This window comes from Pholcus phalangioides, unplaced genomic scaffold, assembly GCF_987345545.1.
Source record: "Pholcus phalangioides strain wild (caught in Gottingen) unplaced genomic scaffold, Ppha-v1.0 ptg000010l_1, whole genome shotgun sequence".
Lineage (NCBI taxonomy): Eukaryota > Metazoa > Arthropoda > Arachnida > Araneae > Pholcidae > Pholcus > Pholcus phalangioides.
The window spans coordinates 40,395,572-40,415,429 of record NW_028301603.1 but is presented as its reverse complement, the minus strand read 5'-3'; the positions used below and the strand labels follow the sequence as shown (position 1 = coordinate 40,415,429).

General features: G+C 41.1%; 1 long non-coding RNA gene across 2 annotated transcripts; it reads right to left on the bottom strand.

Annotated features, from left to right (window-relative positions):
* Positions 1-5,700: 5,700 nt before the first annotated feature.
* Positions 5,701-17,451, bottom strand: LOC149081466 (uncharacterized). 2 transcript variants are annotated; one of them, XR_016193368.1, is made up of 3 exons: positions 17,148-17,451; positions 7,078-7,339; positions 5,701-5,819 (listed from the first exon to the last, which is right to left on the bottom strand). It is a non-coding gene; the product is annotated as an uncharacterized LOC149081466 (long non-coding RNA). The 2 variants fall into 2 exon arrangements; XR_016193369.1 differs by lacking the exon at positions 17,148-17,451 and adding an exon at positions 13,127-13,268.
* Positions 17,452-19,858: the final 2,407 nt, after the last annotated feature.

Genomic DNA, 19,858 nt, shown 5'->3' with positions numbered 1-19,858 from the left:
ACCAAAATGAATAAATTATATTTTTGAAAAAAAAATTAGAGTTTGTCTGATTTTATTGTCCGCTATCGGGAGAATGTCCGCTAACAAGGAGTGAAATACATCAAAGCTTAAAGCCCTATTCCACGGGACCGGGGATCCTCCAACGAAATTTCTAACGTCTTTGGGCTTCGTTTAGGTGAGATATTACTTAGGATTATAAATTTGCAGGCAAACCCTTAATCCTTTGCGGTACTTCATTGGTCTTTAATAGTTCATACTTTCTGGCGGCCCTCCGCAATCACGATTGCATTAAGGCCTAATATTAAGACCCTTACATGTTAGCTTTTGTGTTTTATATGCAATTACACTAATCAGTCATCAAAATAATAGAAAAACTAACATCTACGGACTTACTGCGATTGCAAGGGGCTGTTATAACAATGAAGTAACATTTTCTCTTGATGTTGATACAATGCCAAGGTGGCATCAACATCATTATTTTCGATAATACATAGAAAAAAAAAGGGTTTTCTCTCAGAGCGGAATTTTTCGAGCATCTCTCGTTTTCATATTCTACTCTAGGGGTTCTCAAACTTCACGCCGCGGTGCCCTTTTGAGCAGTCAACATTCGTCAGGGTGTCGCGGAGCGGTGATCCTGCCAGAGGTTCTAAGCGACTCTTTATTAGACTGCTTTAGGGGAGCCGCGGATAAGCGTTGATCAGGGAAATGGGGCACAGAGGATAGAAAAAAAAATTGAAAACCCCTGTTCTACTTTAAACATTATATGATCAAAGAGAAGACGAATGTGAAATAATGGATTCTGCAATATTATGAGATTGCATTTTCTAAGATACGTGATTTTCGCGAATGAGTGCCTTCGCGTGTTTCAATTAGTATTGTCGCATAATTGGTTCAGATTTTTCTTTGGTGCTCAATTAACGAGTGCAAGTGGTCTGGAAGACATCACCAGTCATTGAAATGATTTTTCGAGTGCTGAGCTGTTTCGAATAAACCTCGTTTCAGACTCGGTGCCACGAATGTGTGAAACCATTTTCAGGGTTTTTTTTTATTTTTTTTAAGACGTCTTCCAGGAGAAAGTGCCACCGGAAAAAGGGTGATTTATTACATGAAATTTAGCAATAAAATTCTGGAAAAAATTGTATGTGCAGATGAATATGCCCGGCATCATCTCTTCGCCGAAGAAGTTTGAAAGAAGTGAATTATTTGTGCTCAAAAAAAAAAAGAAAAAAAAAAGATTTGTTGAAATTGGTTTTGAATGCATTTTCTGTACATCAAAAATGTTGAAACATTTGGAAAATTAAAAACAAAAAAAATTGGACATTTTCGTGTCTGAAAGGTGGGGGGGGGGGGTTAACTTTCAATTTGAATACTTGTTATAAAATTAGGAATTATTATGTGTGTTCCAGATTTCCGCAGAAATTATTTCATTAAACCATATTTGGTATTTCCCACATCACGCCAATTCAATAACTAACTTTTCATATCCTTACAGTGATTTATATTTAAGCGTTTAGCTCGCCAAATATTCTAACAATTCGATTTTTTGCAAAATATGCAGAAAACTGGATGTTGCGTGAAAATGCTTGTTTTTCGAGATGTTGATTTTTAGGAAGGGAAAAAACTCATCTCTAAAACGGGAATTTAAGACAGAACACATAGTGAGGTGACAACGAGGTACGGGAGTGCATAATAATGACTAGCGACGAAAACAGATGCATTGGTTTGTTCTCGACCTTACATACTCGAGCAGCGAGACAAAGCAGAGAAAGAGGCCATTCGCAAACGAGGTGCGCGACTTGAACAATATAATTTGTTTTCACCTCAATCTGCTGATTGGTCCGTTTCTCCTTTTCCCCCTTTCCTTCTTCTTCGGAGGAATGATGATAATAATAATCATCATCATCACACCCTTACATTTCAGTACTCCTACGGCCATATTTCCCCCATCCTCCTCCTCTTCTTTTGCTATGTGCGAACATCGCTTGATCAAATAATGTTCCTGACATCCATTTCGTATATTTAGATATTTCACTGGCAAATGATTTAGCTCCCTTAAGTGAGCTATTACAGACAAAACTGCCCAGCACTGTGGACGGTGTCTTTGTTTCATCGTTTCCCTTCACAGTCGAGGCGCTGTATATATATATTTTGTATACGTTGTGTATTTAGACTATTCTTAAATCTCTCCCACTTCAACATGCCAGATTCTTCTTCTTCTTTCTTGCCCACAAGTCTTTTCCAAACGACTTCTTTCGAAATCCCAGGCTGCGGTCTTCGTCCCTTAGGTGCCACTGGGCGCAGGTGCAATTTTTCTCCCTAATCATTGGATTCAGTCACTCATTTTTGTCGAATGGCTTGTACGTTGCATCGAATTGATGGCTGTCTTCGTGGGGAGAACGACGCGAACGAGTGATTCGAAACTTGCGAGAATGGGGCAAGGGGAGTCATCACTATAAATCTTTGCTAACTTTTCCGACACAACTCTGCCTCTTTTGAGATAACGGAAGTAAGGTGCTTTGCATCAGTCCGGGGTTGTGAGCGGTTCTATCTATCTATCTATTACAATCACTTGTTCACTTTTCAACTTTGTTCCTTATGTTTTTAATGAAGTATAACGTCAACGCCAAAATCATTCTTGCATTTTGTCTTACTTTCATTCATCATCTCTCCTCTGCCCCCTTTTCAGCTCACCTCAACAAGAAAAAACACCACCATCGTTTCGCGTCAATTTCTTTAATAAAATTTTTAAACTTTCTTGACAGGAACTACGGACCGAATTTTATAAATATTCCTCCAGCCGTTTCGGCTCCGTTATGATTTCTCTGTATAACCTTTGAACACCTTTTTGACCCCTTTTAGGGTCAACATTTTGGAAAACCCACTTCTTTGTGAGTTTTTACGTCATAAAACAAAACTATTGACCAAATTTTGGTATTTATAGCTTCAGTGGTTACGGCTCAGTGATGATGAATCAGTTAGTCAGGACATGCGGTTATATATGTATAGATAAATAACTATACACAAAATTCCTTGAGACATGAATGACTTACCTGAGCTCTACACGTTATTTGCATAATTTTTCTAATTTGAAGTATGCTTTTTAGGACACTCGGTTTGCCAGTAAAATAGGACGAAGGAAATTATATAAGTGTATTCTATCTCTCACACACACACACCATGCATAATCGCTAACATAATTTCGGTAAGCACCTTCAGTGCTCACTATTTAAAGTGATTGTGTTATTAGGAAGAAAGTTAATTTTCAGTTTAATAAATTTCAGATAAATATTTACTCTTTTGAACATTCAAAAAAAATTTACTGGCCATTTAATTTGAAATGTTCGAATAATGATGGAAATTGTTTCAGATGTCGAGAAAACAAAATAAATTATTTCTCTTTTTCTCATTCTAATGTTATTTGTCGATTTTAGTTGTCAAAAGATGGCGGTGAAATCGAAAAGCACTAATTTGCGTACGTTATACGAAATCAAAAATCGTATCGTTCTGTCAATGAGTACAATTGTCGGGAAAGATGACACCGAAAAAAAAAATTCTAATTAAGCGCCGTATCGGCATGACTCACCCCACCTTGTAAGGGAGACAATATTAACGTCTCATGTAATTACTAGAGCTCGGAAGTTCAGGCAAAATACACCATAAATGCCTATTTTTGCGCATTTTCGAACTTTTAATTCAAAAACGAATTTTTGTGAATTTTTTCCGACATTTATGTCTATTTCACACATGAAGAGTGAAAATAAATCTCACGTTTCTAAATGCAATATTCACTGAGAAATTCAAGAAAAAGGAGGAAAGTTGGGAAAAACTTCTCTAAAAATGCGGAAAAAATTACCCGTAATAAGAAAACCGGTTTTTCCCCCCCCCCCCAAATTTTTCCCTCGTTTTCAGCATTCGAATATCTCAGTGAACAATGCACTCGGAAACGGGGAATTTTTTGTTGTTGACATCAGGAGCGACGGGTCAACAACTTTCTGATTGGGTGTTGGGACACACAGGGACTCTATGAAAAGTATTTTTTAGTTTACTTTAATAACTATACAATTCCTTGAAACATGAATGACATATCTGAGTAATACACGTTGCTTGGAAACTTTTTCTAACTTGAAATTTACTTCTAGGATCAACGGTTCTCCAGTAAAATGTGTTTATTGCTATTATTCCATTGTTTGCTATGCACCCTATATACACAAGTGCTGTAGCTGGTGTTTTCCTGACACGTCCCCCCCTCCCCCTGGCATTGAGTAGGACCTTCACACATGATAATATCATCGAGTAGATGAGGAATTTGAGAGTTCTGCTATTGTTCTATTGTAACCATAATCTAAAATGATACGTTCTCTTTTCATGAATAATGTTATTGGTAGTTAAAGCCGTGGTGTTATCTCTTGCAGAGCTTTGTGAATGCACGTCTTAGCGGCTGTTTCGCCATTTTTTTTCTTGCTGCTTTGCATGAATCTTCGACTGGACTGGAAGTGCTTCTACCTTGGTTATATGAAGACGGAACTAAAGAACTCGACACCCGAAATCATGTCTGTGGTGTAGAGGCTTTCAGTCCTACCGTACCCACACCGTACGGTACTAAATACCGTAATCAAAATGCCACTAAATAGCATGAAAGCATGCCACTTTCGAGAATATGCAATCTCAATGAAATTATTGGTAACATTTGTTCCAATGTGGCCAATTGCCTATGTTGCCTATGATCGAAAGTGGCATGCTTTCGTGCTACTTAGTATCATGTGTATCATGAGCTTATCACCTCAAATATGTGCTATCAGGCTGAATTCTCAGCCACGAGTTTATGCCTTCTTTTCTTGCAATTAGAGGGAGTAGCCATATAACATAGTAGGTGCGATGATCATCCTATCCATTATAATTTGGAGATGTTGTCGGTATTCAGTGAGCACTGGGTGTAATGCATTCCAGTAGGAATTGGGTAATGACCCAACCAGAGAGAGAGAGAGAACGACGAATATATGAGCCGTGAGCCACCATGCAAGAGTGGTGAGAACCAAAATTAGATTTTTGAGATAAGTAGTCCTTGCAAGGAAGTTTTTGTAATTTTGAGTAATTGGATAAAGTATCATTTTTCCTCGCAGTTATTGAATCTGTTTAACTATTTGAACAGGTGATGATCTGGATATACCATTGAAGGTTAAACCACCCTTCAAAATGGTGTTAGTCGGGATAACACGAAAAATGACAAACACCACTCTTCCACTCCTGCGTTCAACGGCTAATATGTGCATATTGGTTCAACACAATGCTAAGTTATCCGCACAGAGATACTTGGAGCCATTTATAAACCAGTGGTTTGGGGAAGGATCTAGAATATTTTGCAATATCTGCAGCTTGGAAGTACACAAGTAGATTGCGTTTGAAGCTGCGCGTTAGTCAATTATACCACCTGTCTTTCGAAATAACTATTTATATTCACTTATAATGAATCTAATTTTGGAATGTTAAGCCTCTGACGCCCACCACCATGATGCTATTTCAAAGGTGGCGGGGGGGGGGGGGAGAGAATGCTTGACAACCAGGATTCACAGAATCCTATATTCGGCTTCGATAATTAAATCTCACCATTCTTTATCAGATTTATACAGTTTAGTTTTTACACGTACGATGCTGTGAAACAAACTTTCTAATCCTATACAGAATTCTGTTTTTTTCTTCCACTAAAATAAATAATTTATTCGCAATAAATAATTATACAGCATTTTGATACATCAAGGTGCTCTATTGCTGATAATCACTTGTAGTACCGAGCATTCGGGAAACCAAACCAGCCGGACCTCCTGTAAAATGAAAAAACAAAATTATAATAATGGTTATTTGGTCATTTTTTTTTGGAAAAACTGTACTTAAAGGAAAATTATTTTTGTTTTTTCAATTAAACGCATAAGTGGTAAACCTGGTGGCGTGTGGGAATATCAATGTGACCTATCAAATACGAAAATGAAGCGTCTTTTCGTAGTTTACTTCAATTGAAAGGCCATCGGATGGTATGTCATCAATGCGTATTATATACGGTTGATCCCACTTAAAACGTTTTTAAATAAACGTCGTAAGCAGGAAATCGCTTTAAACGGGCAATCTCAATGCAAATTAGTAATAATTAAGACAGCGCAAATAAATCGCACTAAGCGGGAAAATGTTCCAAGAGGGAACGTTGCAAGCGGAATCCACTGCATATGCATTTAAGGCGGATCATATTTCAACGGATTTTTAGCTCATCTGGACGCCCATTTTGGATTGCCCTCGGCGGAAATCTTTTGGAGACCTCCCCCCCCCCCCAGCCAGAGTATGATCACTATGTCTCAACGAAGAGGTATCAGCAGGTAACGAGGACGACCTGGACCATACTGGAAAAACCTAGCAGTGTCAAAAGCGTACAAGGTCCTTCGCCCTCCAAGGAATCTTCAGGTGACACAAATTTAATAGAAACAAAGGACACCGATTTTCACTGCAGAGGGCAGGGCAAAGTCACTTTTGCGCCTCTCCCTCCTGACAAAAATAATACTTTCTTGTCAGATATAGGACTCCCTCCTCCCCGGCCGACTCATCAACTATCTTCGAGTGAAAGTGTGACATCATAATTATCGATATAGCCAATTACCGTTTCCTATCCTGTTTGTTTGATTAGACGTCACTTGAAGCGGTTTTTCGTTTTCGCCAGTTTCGTTTTAAGGGTACGAACAGAGTAGTGGCTGGTTTTCCATTCTTAAAGTTGGCGTCAATACGGTTTGGTGAAAAAACCTGAAATTAAGTTTTTTTCAGGCTTTTTAATATTACGATGTTCGTACCACAAGATGGAGGACGATGAGTCCACCCTCCTTTCTAGGCATCTCAGTCGGATCTACAGCATCTCGTCAAGATATTTGATGGTCGATGGGCGAATCGAATGTTTGTGGTACCAACCGATACGGATCTTCATGAATTAACGCCACTATAGAAACAATGGAGTGATGTAATAATATAATTCATTCTGTATTTGTTAGGGATCGAATCCTGCGACAGAAGTTATATATTTGAAATCAAAAATACCATACGAACCCAGGATCCGCAGGAGCGTCGGTCGTATCAGGGGGCGGCGGTGGGGGCGCTGGCGACGCGCAGCCACTTGGTGGTGCGGAGGAACCTGAATCGTCACAGCAAGCCTTCATGAAGAGACAGCAAAAGGGACTGATGTACCACATGAGATTGCACATTTGAGTGTTGCACGCGAAACAAAGTGATGACCTGGTCAGCAGGAGGATTATGAGTGTCGTTGCCGTGATGCTCTTTCCATGTATCAAGCACGCCATCGTCCTGAGATCTGCGGATGATCAGAACTGAAATATTATATCCGGTAATACATCCTTATGCGTAAAGCGGCAATCCCGAGATATCTCGTCGAACTTGATCTACTTTTTATTTGGGTCAGCCCGTAATATCTCGGGTTCTTAACACGTTTTCATTCCCAAACGACAGTTATAATGCGGATCAGGAAAATTTAAAAAACCGCCTAAAGGGTTAACCAATCGAGTGATAATTGTAGGTATTTTAATGACAAAAAACAAAAAATCACATTGTTAACCCTTAAGGCAATTTTTAAAATTTTTTTGATCAGCATAATTACCATATTGTAAATCACTAAACCTTCTAAAAATCACCACATATTTTCCAGAATTTTTTTTTTTTCGATTGCAAGCTGATAAATGCGTTTCCTCCCGTGAAGTAAAATGATATTTAAAGAAAACAAGGAAGAGGGAAAAAATTTTTTTTCTGGTTTTTATGTTGTTATTTTCTTGCTTTCTTTCAAATCGAGCACAACTCAGGTCTATCGCCATGGGCAATTTACTACTCAGTGAGTTGTGCCGGAGGTGTAAGTATGTGTACCTAACAGTCTGAGTGCGTATTCCGTGTTGTGTCTGTTTTCAGTGCTGCCTCCTATATTTCGGAAGTGAAGTGAGAGAAGTGTAATGATTGAATATTTGTACCGATTGTAGGCCTGTTGGTCTCTGTGACGAGACTTTTTAACACGGAGATCGGCTCGCATTAGCGCCTCGAAGTTTGGAACCGCAGAAAACCATCTTCAGCCGACTACCACTGTGACGCCAGTGGAGTTCGAACCTGCCTCCTCGCAATGCGAGTCCGTCACTATGACCGCTCGACCTCCACAGAGGCTGTTGACGTCGTATACGCAATAATGCTCTACTATGACGAAGAGAAAAGAAAAGTTCTCTCTCTCTCCCTTTCTGTCATCAGACTTTCAACAAAACCTGACATCGCAACACTGGGTGTTGATTGACAGGACGCGGAGGAAGAAAAAACATTTATTAGGAGAAGAAAACTCTTCCAACGCCATCTGGGCCCGGCAATCAATGTCGAAATGAAAGAGTTTTATGGACCCGAGACATCTCGGGATTGCCGCTGTAAGGGTAAACACATAATGATAAACTAACCAAAAATGTGTATCATTACCCAGATCCAAACGAGTCACCACCTAAGGAATAATAAGGAGGCGCTACAAATGGAACCTGTTTATTTGACGTTTCCTTCGAAATAACTACCCTGTGCAGTTATGAATTTTTGCCATAATTCGTACGAAGATGTAAATGAGGACTGCAAGGCTATTTTTTGCCCTATCCTCCAGTGTTTTCGTCGCTGCACTTCTTTGGATCATGAGGATCATTGCCTCTTAAATCTGAGTTAAAAAGGAAAAAGTCACACTGGACGGGATCAAGGGAATATGCTGGGCGTGGAAGTACGTAGGGACAAGGGAATATCTGACACCAAGTGGGACCTGTGAGTCCTTGAAAGTCTGCACGATCGATTCGGTGAGACGAAAGCTACTGGATCTTTCGAAGGCCAAGTCGTAGGTCAAGATCACGATAATGCCCTAACGCGCAGGTTGCCTGCTGGTGTCAGATTACCTGCCAAAAACACCACAATCTGATACTTCCAGAACCAGCTTATCACCTTAATCTTACTCCCCCCCCCATGTGACTTTTTCCTTTTTTTGCTTGCTTTAGGGGGCAACGATTCTAAAGTTCCGGAGAAGTGAAGCGAGTAGCGACGAAGACACTGGAGGATGTGGCAAAAAAATCTTGGAAAGCACATTTAGATCTTCGTACGAACGATGGCAAAAATGCATAATTGCACAGGGTAGTTACTTCGAAGGAAACACCAAACAAATAGGTTCTATCTGTATTCATTCTTCCATACTAAGTAATCTATGACTCATCAATGATTAATGCTTGTGTTCTAGAAGTCTTCAACCTTTTTCCAGTGGCGAGAGCACTATCTGCACCCATATCATCGAAAGAAGAACACCTTCACAGCAATTTCGACATACGAACGCATAAAATTAGGATGATTTCAATCCTTGAATGCAATTTTTGTACAAAATGTTTAAATGGAACGCTGATCGAGTAATCGTGAGCACGAAATCGGACACGAGCATTGAGCACTCTGGGTACTTCTGGGAGCACTTTGGTGTTCGCGAGCAACGGGTTGAAGCTGCTTGGCTTAGACAGGCTCACGGATTCAATTCTGTAGCAATCATATGTGGTCTACTGCTTTGCATAGTTTTCTTTTGTATGTATGCAGTTTCTTTGTTACCATATCGTAGTGCATAGGCACAGGCTGATTTATGGTTTTGGCTATGCCCCCAGAGTCATCCATCCGATACAAAGTACGTCTTAGCCTAGAGTATTCCGTTCCGTTTTGGAGGCCCTATCTTCAGAAAGATATATACTTGGTTGAAGGGTTGCAAAGAAAAGCTACTATAACACTAACGGGTATATGCAAGGCTTGAGCTATGAAGAAATACTTTATTCATTGAGGGTGCTTTGTTTGGAACAACGTAAAGGCCGTGTCGTAGAGATATGATCGAAGCATTAAAGATTTTCAATGGTTTCGATACGATGGATCATGGAAATGTTGCTACGCCGTCATTTGACTGCTACGATTCGGGGAACATCAGATCAGGTTGTGGTGTCTCAGGGAGTTTTTGTCTAATATTCTCGTGAATTTCCCCACGATTAGACACCTATTAGACATTATTTTTTTTCCAGCCACCGTGTTGGGCGGTTTGCCTGTTGTGACTTTTGACTTTGTGTTTGTATTTGTAGTGTATTTGATTGTCCCATACCACTGTCAATGTCCCTAATTATATATATATATATATTTTCAGATACAAACATGTACCAGGAGGCAAGAATTCTTAACCTTTTTTAGCCGCGACCCAAAATCAACAAGATCAGCTTCGTGACCCATGGGACTGTTTACTTTCCGAAATTGGTAAAACCGGTGAGGCATTTATTTCTAACAGGACTGTATAAGTGGGCTTGCGCTACTCATCGAGGAAGCCCCCCCCCGGAGAACCAAGTTTGGGTTGTCACACATGGCTCAATTATTTAAATCTGAAAATGGATTCGTACGAACCACCCGGAAGCCCATGCGAATCAAGTGTTTGTGTCGTTTCCCTCCAAGCTCAAGAATGTTAGTGGATTTGAACGATCCATCTAGAAAGTCTTTGCGAACCAAGCTTGGGTCGTGGCCGATAGCTCAAAAATTCCTATCTGTGAGGGGATTTGTAGGACCCGTAGCTCAAGAGTCGATGGCAGCACTGCAAAATCAGTCGCAACACTAGTACGGACTACTTCTACTTAACAGTACATGCACCTCGTACACATTCCTCTTCGGAATTTCTAACGAATCGGCACATGTCAGAATGCGCGTTTTGAGAGAATGCGTGGTCCTAACGTATCAATGTTGTAGAGTTGCGCTTATTTCGTGTTCATGCTGCCATCTGTCTTCCATTTTCTGAAGTAAAGATGGAATGCTTGAATTTTCACGTTATGTCAGTATCGTGTTAAAGGCCTACCTGCTCTCTGCGGAGAGACTTTTTAAATGGGAGACCGGCTCGCATTCGTGCCTCGAAGCTGGAATACCGCAGAAAACCAGCTTCAGTCGACCACCACTGTGCCGTGAACGGGATTCGAACCTGTGTCCTCAGGATGAGAGTCCATCACGATGCCCACTCGGCACCCAATCAGACTGTCAGGTACACATGCTCACACACTTCCGGCACAACTCACTCGATAGGAAATTCCCCCACGGTGACAGACCGGATTTGTGCTTGGTTTGAAGAAAGTTCAAGAGCAACTGGCTGTTAGTGTATTTGTACGACCCCTCTCGGAGGCCCCTGCGAATCAAGTTTGAATCGGGACCCATAACTAAGCGGGACCGAAAGAGCCCGTGGCTGCTAGTTCATCTAAACGACCCATCTTGGAAGCCCCGCGTCAGCATCGATGGGGGGGGGGGGTTCGGGTTTGCTGATTTTTGCTTGTACGACCCCTCTCGGAGGCCCCTGCGAGTCAAGTTTGAATCGGGACCCATAACTAAGCGGGACCAAAAGAGCCCGTGGCTGCTAGTTCATCTAAACGACCCATCTTGGAAGCCCCGCGTCAGCATCGATGGGGGGGGGGGGGGTTCGGGTTTGCTGATTTTTGCTGACGGGGGGGGGAAGGGGGATTGACTGGTTCTTATGTCATTACCCGCCGTTCAAAAAATATGAAATATTCTTAATGACATCTTCCTCGGTGTTCCGAAAGCGAGAAAAACCTTTCGCTAGCTTGTAGACACCTGAACTCACCTATTCCCCCTATTCATAAGGGGCCGTTCAAGTATTACGTAAGCAAATATTTAGCCATTTTTGACCCCCCCCCCCGCCTTGTCAGTAAAATTTCGTCATCAGCTCTGCCCCTCTGAATCCAATTCATATTTTCATAAAGGGTGGTTGATGACGTAAGCACTATCCACACCCCCCCCTCCCCCTTGTCATCAAAAGTCAGCAAATCGGAAACCCCCTCTCCCTCCCATCGATGATGACGTAATACTTGAACGGCCCCTAAGTCCTCTATAGAACCACGATAGTGTACTCTAAATGTTCCGCGGATCCTTCAAATGTTGTAGAAATGTAGTGCGTGCCACTTGAGTGCTCTAGAAATATGTCCCTGGTCGCGCAAGTGCTCTGGAATTGTGCCGCGGATCACTTAAGTAATTTGGAAATGTATCGAGGGTAACTTGAGTGATGTAGAACTGCACTGCGGGCCTCTTAAGTGCTTCAAATTTGTGCCCCATGTAATTTAAAAGAATCTCTAAATGTGTCACGGACCGTTCAAGTGTTCTGGAACTGTGTCGCGGGTCACTCAAGTGATCTTTGAGTGTGAAAGCGATCTTCGAGGCCTACTTGAGCGATCTGAAAATGTGCTACGGGCCACTTAAATGCTCTGGAATTGTACCACGCGTCACTTAAGCGTTAATATGTGGCTTAGTTCATTTTTACAAAATTAGGTTTGGGGGCGGGCCACATCAGGTAACCCCCGAGGGCCGCATTTCACCCGCAGGCCATGGGTTGAGCATTTCTTAAAGAGAAATTTTGAGTTTTTAGAATTTTTTTCAAATAGCATTGAAATTAACAGAAATTGATTATAATAGCGTATAAAGGTATTTTTTTCCGAAACTAAAAAAAAGGTTTTTTTGATCGTCTGGAGGGGCATGGGGGGGGGGGTCTCTTGCACCCCCTTCCCTTCTCCCGCTTACATCTCTGATCCCAATATGCTTAAGGAGGTGGAAGGAAGAGCTGACGAAATTTGGTTAAAGGCTAAAAATTTGCTGACGTAATACTTGAACGGCCCTTATTCATAAAAATGGATTCGGTAGCAAAAACTGTGAAACAGGCTGTGAACAAATTGCATGTATTTATTATTCGTTAATAGGAACGGGAAAATGAATGAAACGTAGGGTTGCCATCTAGCGTTGATTTAAGATATAATCAAAATGTTCCAACTTTTGCGATTCCAAAATTTCGATCATGCTGTTAAATCTGTATAAAAATAATGTTGTGTGGGTTACTGAAATTTCTTATTTATTAGGAAAAATTCTTGTATATTTGAAAAAGAAAGGAAAAATAGCATGTGTTTGTATGTAAAGCTAATATTTTATATTATATATATAACTTAAATTCATACTTTTCGTACAAAAGTATTCATGTATACTTGTGTGTACAAGTGATTTGAAAACCATAATAGTCCATTGTTTAGAGATTACATACCAGCGATTCTCAAGCTCTTATGCTTTAAACACCGCGTGGAAATGCGTTTAAAGGCTTGTGCATTTTCAGAACTGTGTGGAAGAGGCTTGCTTACCAGACATGCGTGAAACGCGATACTTGGAATGTGATAAGAGCGAGGGTGTTTAACCATCACCACCTAGAGATAGAAGGCCTCTGCAGTGTTTGCCATAAACGTCATTCAGACTAATACAAATAAATACAACGCCACAACAGGCAAAATGCCTAACGAGGTGGCTGAGACGAAGCAAGTTTGCCACATTTTGAAACACAGCATCCTATTTCGTTTCTTATTATTTTGGCGTAGAATCTTCCTCGTTGGCTCACAAATACCGCATAGTGATTGGATGTGGGGCATAGAAATCGCCAATTCTGAGCCCGAGATCATTTCTTTTCCTCGCAACGATGATACTGGAACGAGCAGGGAATTTTTTTTCGCTGAATATTCTGAGGGAAAATGAACTACTTACTTGACGTTACAAGCAGAATGCGAAGGCCTTCTATCTCTAGGTGGTGATGGATCAACGCTTAGGAGAGTCATAGGCGGAATAGACTTGGAAGTCTGGGGGCGGGGCACGATTATGATGTCAATTCATACATGCATTAGATCAGTCGACTCCACCTTTGACTCTGGGGGGCAATGCCCCCCCCCCCCGCCCGTATCTCCACTCATGAGGAGAGTGCGGGCCACTTCACTGATTTGAAAGCGTGCCACGGGCCACTTCAGTGATCTGGAATTGCTAATGTAAATGGGTTACGGACCATTTTAGTGATCTGGAACTGCTAATGTAAATGGGTTGCGGAACATTTCAGTGATCTGGAACAATGCTGAGGGTAACTTAGGTGATCTAATAATATAGTCCAGTCATCTGGAACAATGCCGAGGGTCACTTAGGTGATCTAATAATATAGTCCAGTCATCTGGAAGTGTGCTGCGTGTCACTCAAGTGATCTGGGAATGTGCTGAAGTTATCTATAAATACGCCGGGGGGGGGGGTCACTCGAGTGATGTGTCAATGGACACTTAAGTGATATGGGAAATGTGCCGCGGGCTACTTGCGTGATGTGTAAATGTGCCGCGAGTTACTTAAATGATCTATAACCGTGCTGCCGGCCACTTACATCAATCCGGAAATGTGCCCTGTGTCCCCCTTAAGTGTTCTGAAAAGGAGCCATTGGCCACTCTTAAGTAAGCTAGAAATATGTCACGGACCACATCAGATGACTACGAGAGGCATGGGTTGAGCGTATATGCATAAGGGGCCTACCTGTACATTGTTAGAAATGTGTAGTAAATGTGCATTCCCTTCGTGTACCCTTGAATAGCTTACCACGTACCCGTGGGGGCGGGGGGGGGGGGGTACGCATACTACAGGTTTGGAATCGCTGTCCTATTCGTATGCAGAGCGGTTCTGGTATCAATTGATGATATAAATTTTGAGGTGGGACAAAGCGTGCTATAAAAAACAATTCTTCTTTTGTAAGCATTACATTGGCTCGAATGACGCGTGTGGGCTCTAGCGGCCTATTTAAGCCAGTGTTTCTCAACCTTGGGCCATATGGCCCCCTTATGGTGCTGGGATATTCTGAGATGGCCACGGGTGAATATCAAGTACAAAAGGAATCCACGGCATTTGTTTAAGCGGGCCACAGGGCTATGAAAAAAAAAATCGGCTTTCAAGAAATAAAGATCTTAAATAAAATATTGGTGGTGAAAATATGACTACTTGCAAAGCTCGTAGGACCAGAGCCATCTTTACGCATGACCTCATGGCCATTTGAGGCCAACATGAGGGAATTTGGTACTGTGATCTTCGCGAGGGAATATACAAGTAGTATGAAAGCCGTTACTTTCATCTAAGTATCAGGCCCAATAACATCAGTTTACTTCACATGATCTTTAGACCAGGGATTCCCAACGTGCAACTTCTAGCGGAACCTTTGATAGTTATAAGGCTGTTCCGTGGAACCATCGATGACAACAAGGCTGTTTCACGGAACTTAAATTCTGAATATTTTTTAAGAAATGTGTGTCCCTACTGCGGTCTAAACAACATCTCTTAATTTTATTATCTATTGGGAATTATGCAGGATCTTATGTGGGAAGCCCCCCCCCCCCCTGCAACTGAGGTATCGTTTCCTGGTGGGACTCATGTGTGTTCTGGGTGTCCCGTAAAATAAACGTAAATTCTCAAATTCATGAATACTTGCTACTGCCAAAGCCCGAAGTGTGGCCAATTCGGGAGGGGCCAGTCGATTCATGGATTGGCCAAGCGTTTTAGTCAAAGTTCGAATCACTGAAATGATTCGGGCATTTCCCGGCCATTTCGCGAAGTGGCTGGAGATCCGTGGTCAAAGCTCGATGTGCTGATGTAAGACTGCCCGGTGGCAGCCAAATCCTGTTTTTTTTGATCGCCAATGTGTGATGCATGTCTATATATATAGTAACTGTGGGTGAGTGACTGTGTATGTAACCAAGTAAGTGACCTTATGATTTGTCGAGTGAATGGTCGTATGATTGGTGAAGTGAATGGTCGTATGATTGGTGAAGTGAATGGTCGTATGATTGGTGAAGTGAATGGTCGTATGAGTGATCAAATGAGTGACCGACCGTATGAAATAGCGAGACCATATGGTCACGCAGTTGGTCACTCATACGATCACTTACGCATTCACTTGGTCACACATACGGTCACTCACTCGGTCATTTACATACTCATGCACTTGGTCCCTCATCTGGTCTGGGCCCCTCATCCAGGAGTTATGAGGTCTAAATAATTGGCCGATCTCAGAACCCCTGATTCTTGGGAGTTGGTAGGTTTATGCGTGAAAGATCATACCAAAAGCATAGGCCCCCTGGGAAAAATGACGCTCCGCGTTCTCAGATAGGATTAACAGCTTTCATATTTACTTTCGAAAATCATGGCAATCAAAGGTAACACAGAGAAATCATTCCGAGCCGAAACCGCTGAAGAAATTAAATTAGGTCAATTGTTTTATTTTATGGCAAAGATTCACTAAGAAGGGGTTTTTCCCCCGAAATTCGAGTCCTAAGGTGTTTCAAAGGTATCATAGAGAAATCACACCGAGCCGAAACCGTTAAATTTCAGGAAATTTGGTCACAAGTTGTATTTCATGACGTAAAGCCTAACTAAAGAGTTTTTCGAAACTTGACTCTCCAAGGGGGTCATAAGGGGGTTCAAAGGTAACATAGGTTATGCTATAAATATTAAATTTCGTCAGAAGTTTTTATATTGTAATGTGGAAACTCACACTGAGAAGGGATTTTCCAAAATTCAACACCCCCCCCCCCCGAGGGGAATTTCCAAGGTTATATGGAGCAATTATCGAGTCGAAAGCACTGAAGAAATAAATATGAAATTTAGCCAGCATTATATTTTATAATGTAGACATCCAATAAGACGGGATTTCTGAAAATGAAGGGTTAAAATGTTATATGGGGCGAATCATCGCTGAGTATAGTTTTCAGATTATCGAATCCACGCGAGCGAAGCAGCGTGTGACAGCTAGTTGTGCATAAAACTATATAGTAATTTGACAAATACTTGTGATAGACTTCATATTTTTTGGTTCATGACCTTAAAAATACCATATTAAAACTTTGTTATGATCACGTCTCAAATTCGAGTAAAATGTCTAAAATAGCTTTCTCTTCGTAAAACGCGTTCAATGTTTTTACAGTGAAACCCCCTCTTAACGGCCAGATACCCCTCATATGCAGTCACCCCTCTTTTACGGCCGAATAATAATTTCCCATTGTATAACAAAACTATTCATTTCAAACCCCTGATTATTACGACCACCACTCTTACGGACTCTGTTGGCGTCCGTAAAAAAGATCTAACTAAGGAGATTTACTCACTGTTTTTTGCAGTAAACCCAATTATAATTTTGCATTTATGGATTATGAACTCAAATTTACATTTAATACGCGGATAGTACTGGAATAAAGCACATAACAAAGAAACTATTCGGTCCTCACCTTTTTGTCGATGAACAAGGATGTTTCCCACGAGATTTCACGCTGGCGCTTCTAATTCTTTTAAGGAAAACCAACACTTAGCTCTTTACTACCACCAATATGTTCTGTAGGGCCACGGAAATCTCGGAATGCAACGGACATGCTGTATGTATATATATTTATACATATTCGTGCACTTGAACTATACCTTCGAGCGAGAGAGAGATGAGGAATGAATCACCGGCAAGTGACGTACGTATTCAATACGCGCTAAAGATGAGAAGAAATCCATAACTCACACGATCCCAAAGACAGTGGCGTACGGCATGGCGCACACGGGCGAAGAAAGGACAAGAGAGAGAGAAAAACAATTTTCCGAAGGTTATTTACGAAAGAGGAAACAATAAAGAACTATAAAGTTACTCACTCTACACCTTTCTTTCGGTATGATTGTGCGTCTTGACATTTATTAAGGTCGTCTATCCGATGGTGCCTTCGCCTTGATTACGGGTGTATGCAGTAATATATAATCGTACCTGCACACTTATATTTGAGACTGTCTCGAAAGCTTGGTGCAGACACAGCTTTGAAAGAAGTGTCGTAGAAACTTACAACCGATATTCAAAACGCTATTAGTTCGAGCTCTTTTATTATATGGGGATGATAAATACCCGCGGTCGAGAGTCTGGTTTTTCAGCTAATTTTTTAATTGCACTAGAAGATGACTCTTGTAATTGCTCAAGATGGTGTCCAAGGCCGTAATGACATAGTCAGTACCCTTGAATAATTGACTGTTACTTTTTATCTCGTAGAACTCAGATGTGGTGTTGTTCTTGCATATCGCAATAATGATTCTCGCAACGAAATGTTCAGTGGTCTCGTACATCGATGTTTTCGAGGGATCCTTGAAGTCAAGTGTCTGATGGTGAAATGCTGTCAAACTCAGTTATAACGACATAGAAGATTTCGCGATTTTTTTTCGTTATAACGGATGTGTCGTTACTGCCGAGGTGCGATTTTTCAACGCAAAATATCACCAGACGCAACCTTTTCCTCATTTCAGTCACTTTGAGAACAAATATCTCAGCGAATATTGCACTTAGAAACGTGGAAATTTTTTTGCTGACCTGAGGAGAGACAGGTGAAACAACTTTCGAAATGCATTTTAGAGAACAGGGTGTCCGTATAAAAAGTTATTATTTTTATTTTGATAACTATGCAACCCTTTGTAATATGAATGACGTATCTGAGTTCTGCAAGTTATATGGATATTTTTTCCTAATTGGAAGAAAGCATCTAGGATCAACGTTTCACCAGTAAAATGCGGCAAGGGGGGAATTAAGTAATCACCCTGTATATGTGTTGTTTCACCTGTCTCTCCTCAGGTCAGTAAAAAAATTTCCACGTTTCTAAGTGCAATATTCGCTGAGATATTTGTTCTCAAAGTGACTGAAATGAGGGAAAGGTTGCGTCTGGTGATATTTTGCGTTGAAAAATCGCACCTCGGCAGTAACGACACATCCGTTATAACGAAAAAAAATCGCGAAATCTTCTATGTCGTTATAACTGAGTTTGACTGCATTTCACCATCAGACACTTGACTTCAAGGATCCCTCAAAAACATCGATGTACGAGACCACTGAACATTTCGTTGCGAGAATCATTATTGCGATATGCAAGAACAACACCACATCTGAGTTCTACGTATGTCATTGTATGTCATCGTATGCCATTGTATCACAATTTTTTTTTATAAATTATGCAAATTACCTTCGTCCCGGATTCCAGTGATGGCTAAGAATTGAAGTAAACTTTTTTGGAAAAAAAAACAACAAAAACCAAGTTAAAAATAAAAATATAAAAAGTATCGAAAAGTGTAAAATTACGGGGAAATATGGGAATATGTCCCGTATACGGGCCATCTCAAAGAGCCGAGTATCGGTACTAGCGCTCGCTCCACATGGATTGAGTTACCCGACCTCTCAAACCTCGCCCCGTTCTACACTGTTATGTTCCGTTTCGGGCCGTTATCAGTTTTAGCGCGGTACGGTGTCGCTTAGCGCAGCAGGCGTGGGCTCGGCTTTAGGCACAGCATTTCTCCCCGGATACTTTGCATAACATTCAAAAAGAATACAAAATACATTTTTGCTTTTTCATTTTCAACTGACAAGGAATACGTGCAGGCAGAGAGAGAGAGAGAAATATGTCACTCTCTACGCCATTCATACAAAGTACTGTTCCGGTTAGTGTTTCACCGTCTCGAGACGGCAAATCATGAAGCAATCGAAAAGAAAACACAGATTTATTTAACAGAAAAGCTATTTACAAGCAGAGATTTTCACGAAACACGCTAAAAACAGGGAACGACTTCTCTCTCACATACAAAAGATCTCACCTCTTCAAGACGTTTCAACAAAACTCTTTGTAGTTCTCTCCTGGCACCATCACTATGTGGGCAACAAAAAACCTTCCAGAGCAGAGCGATCTTCACGATTCTCGCGAGATTTTTACACTTCTTTCGGAGCTGTCGAGAGACTTGGCAAGTTTATTGCTAATTTGGCGAAATTTACAGGGAAATGTGAGCATGGCTATTCAACCGCTTCCAGTTTACAAGCGATTGGCGAGAAATTCGGGTGGTCTCTGTTTAACGAATGGTGATAAATATGATAACCTTGTTCTGATGTAATGATATTACTGTACTCCCTCTCTCTTATCTGTAATACTTACAGATA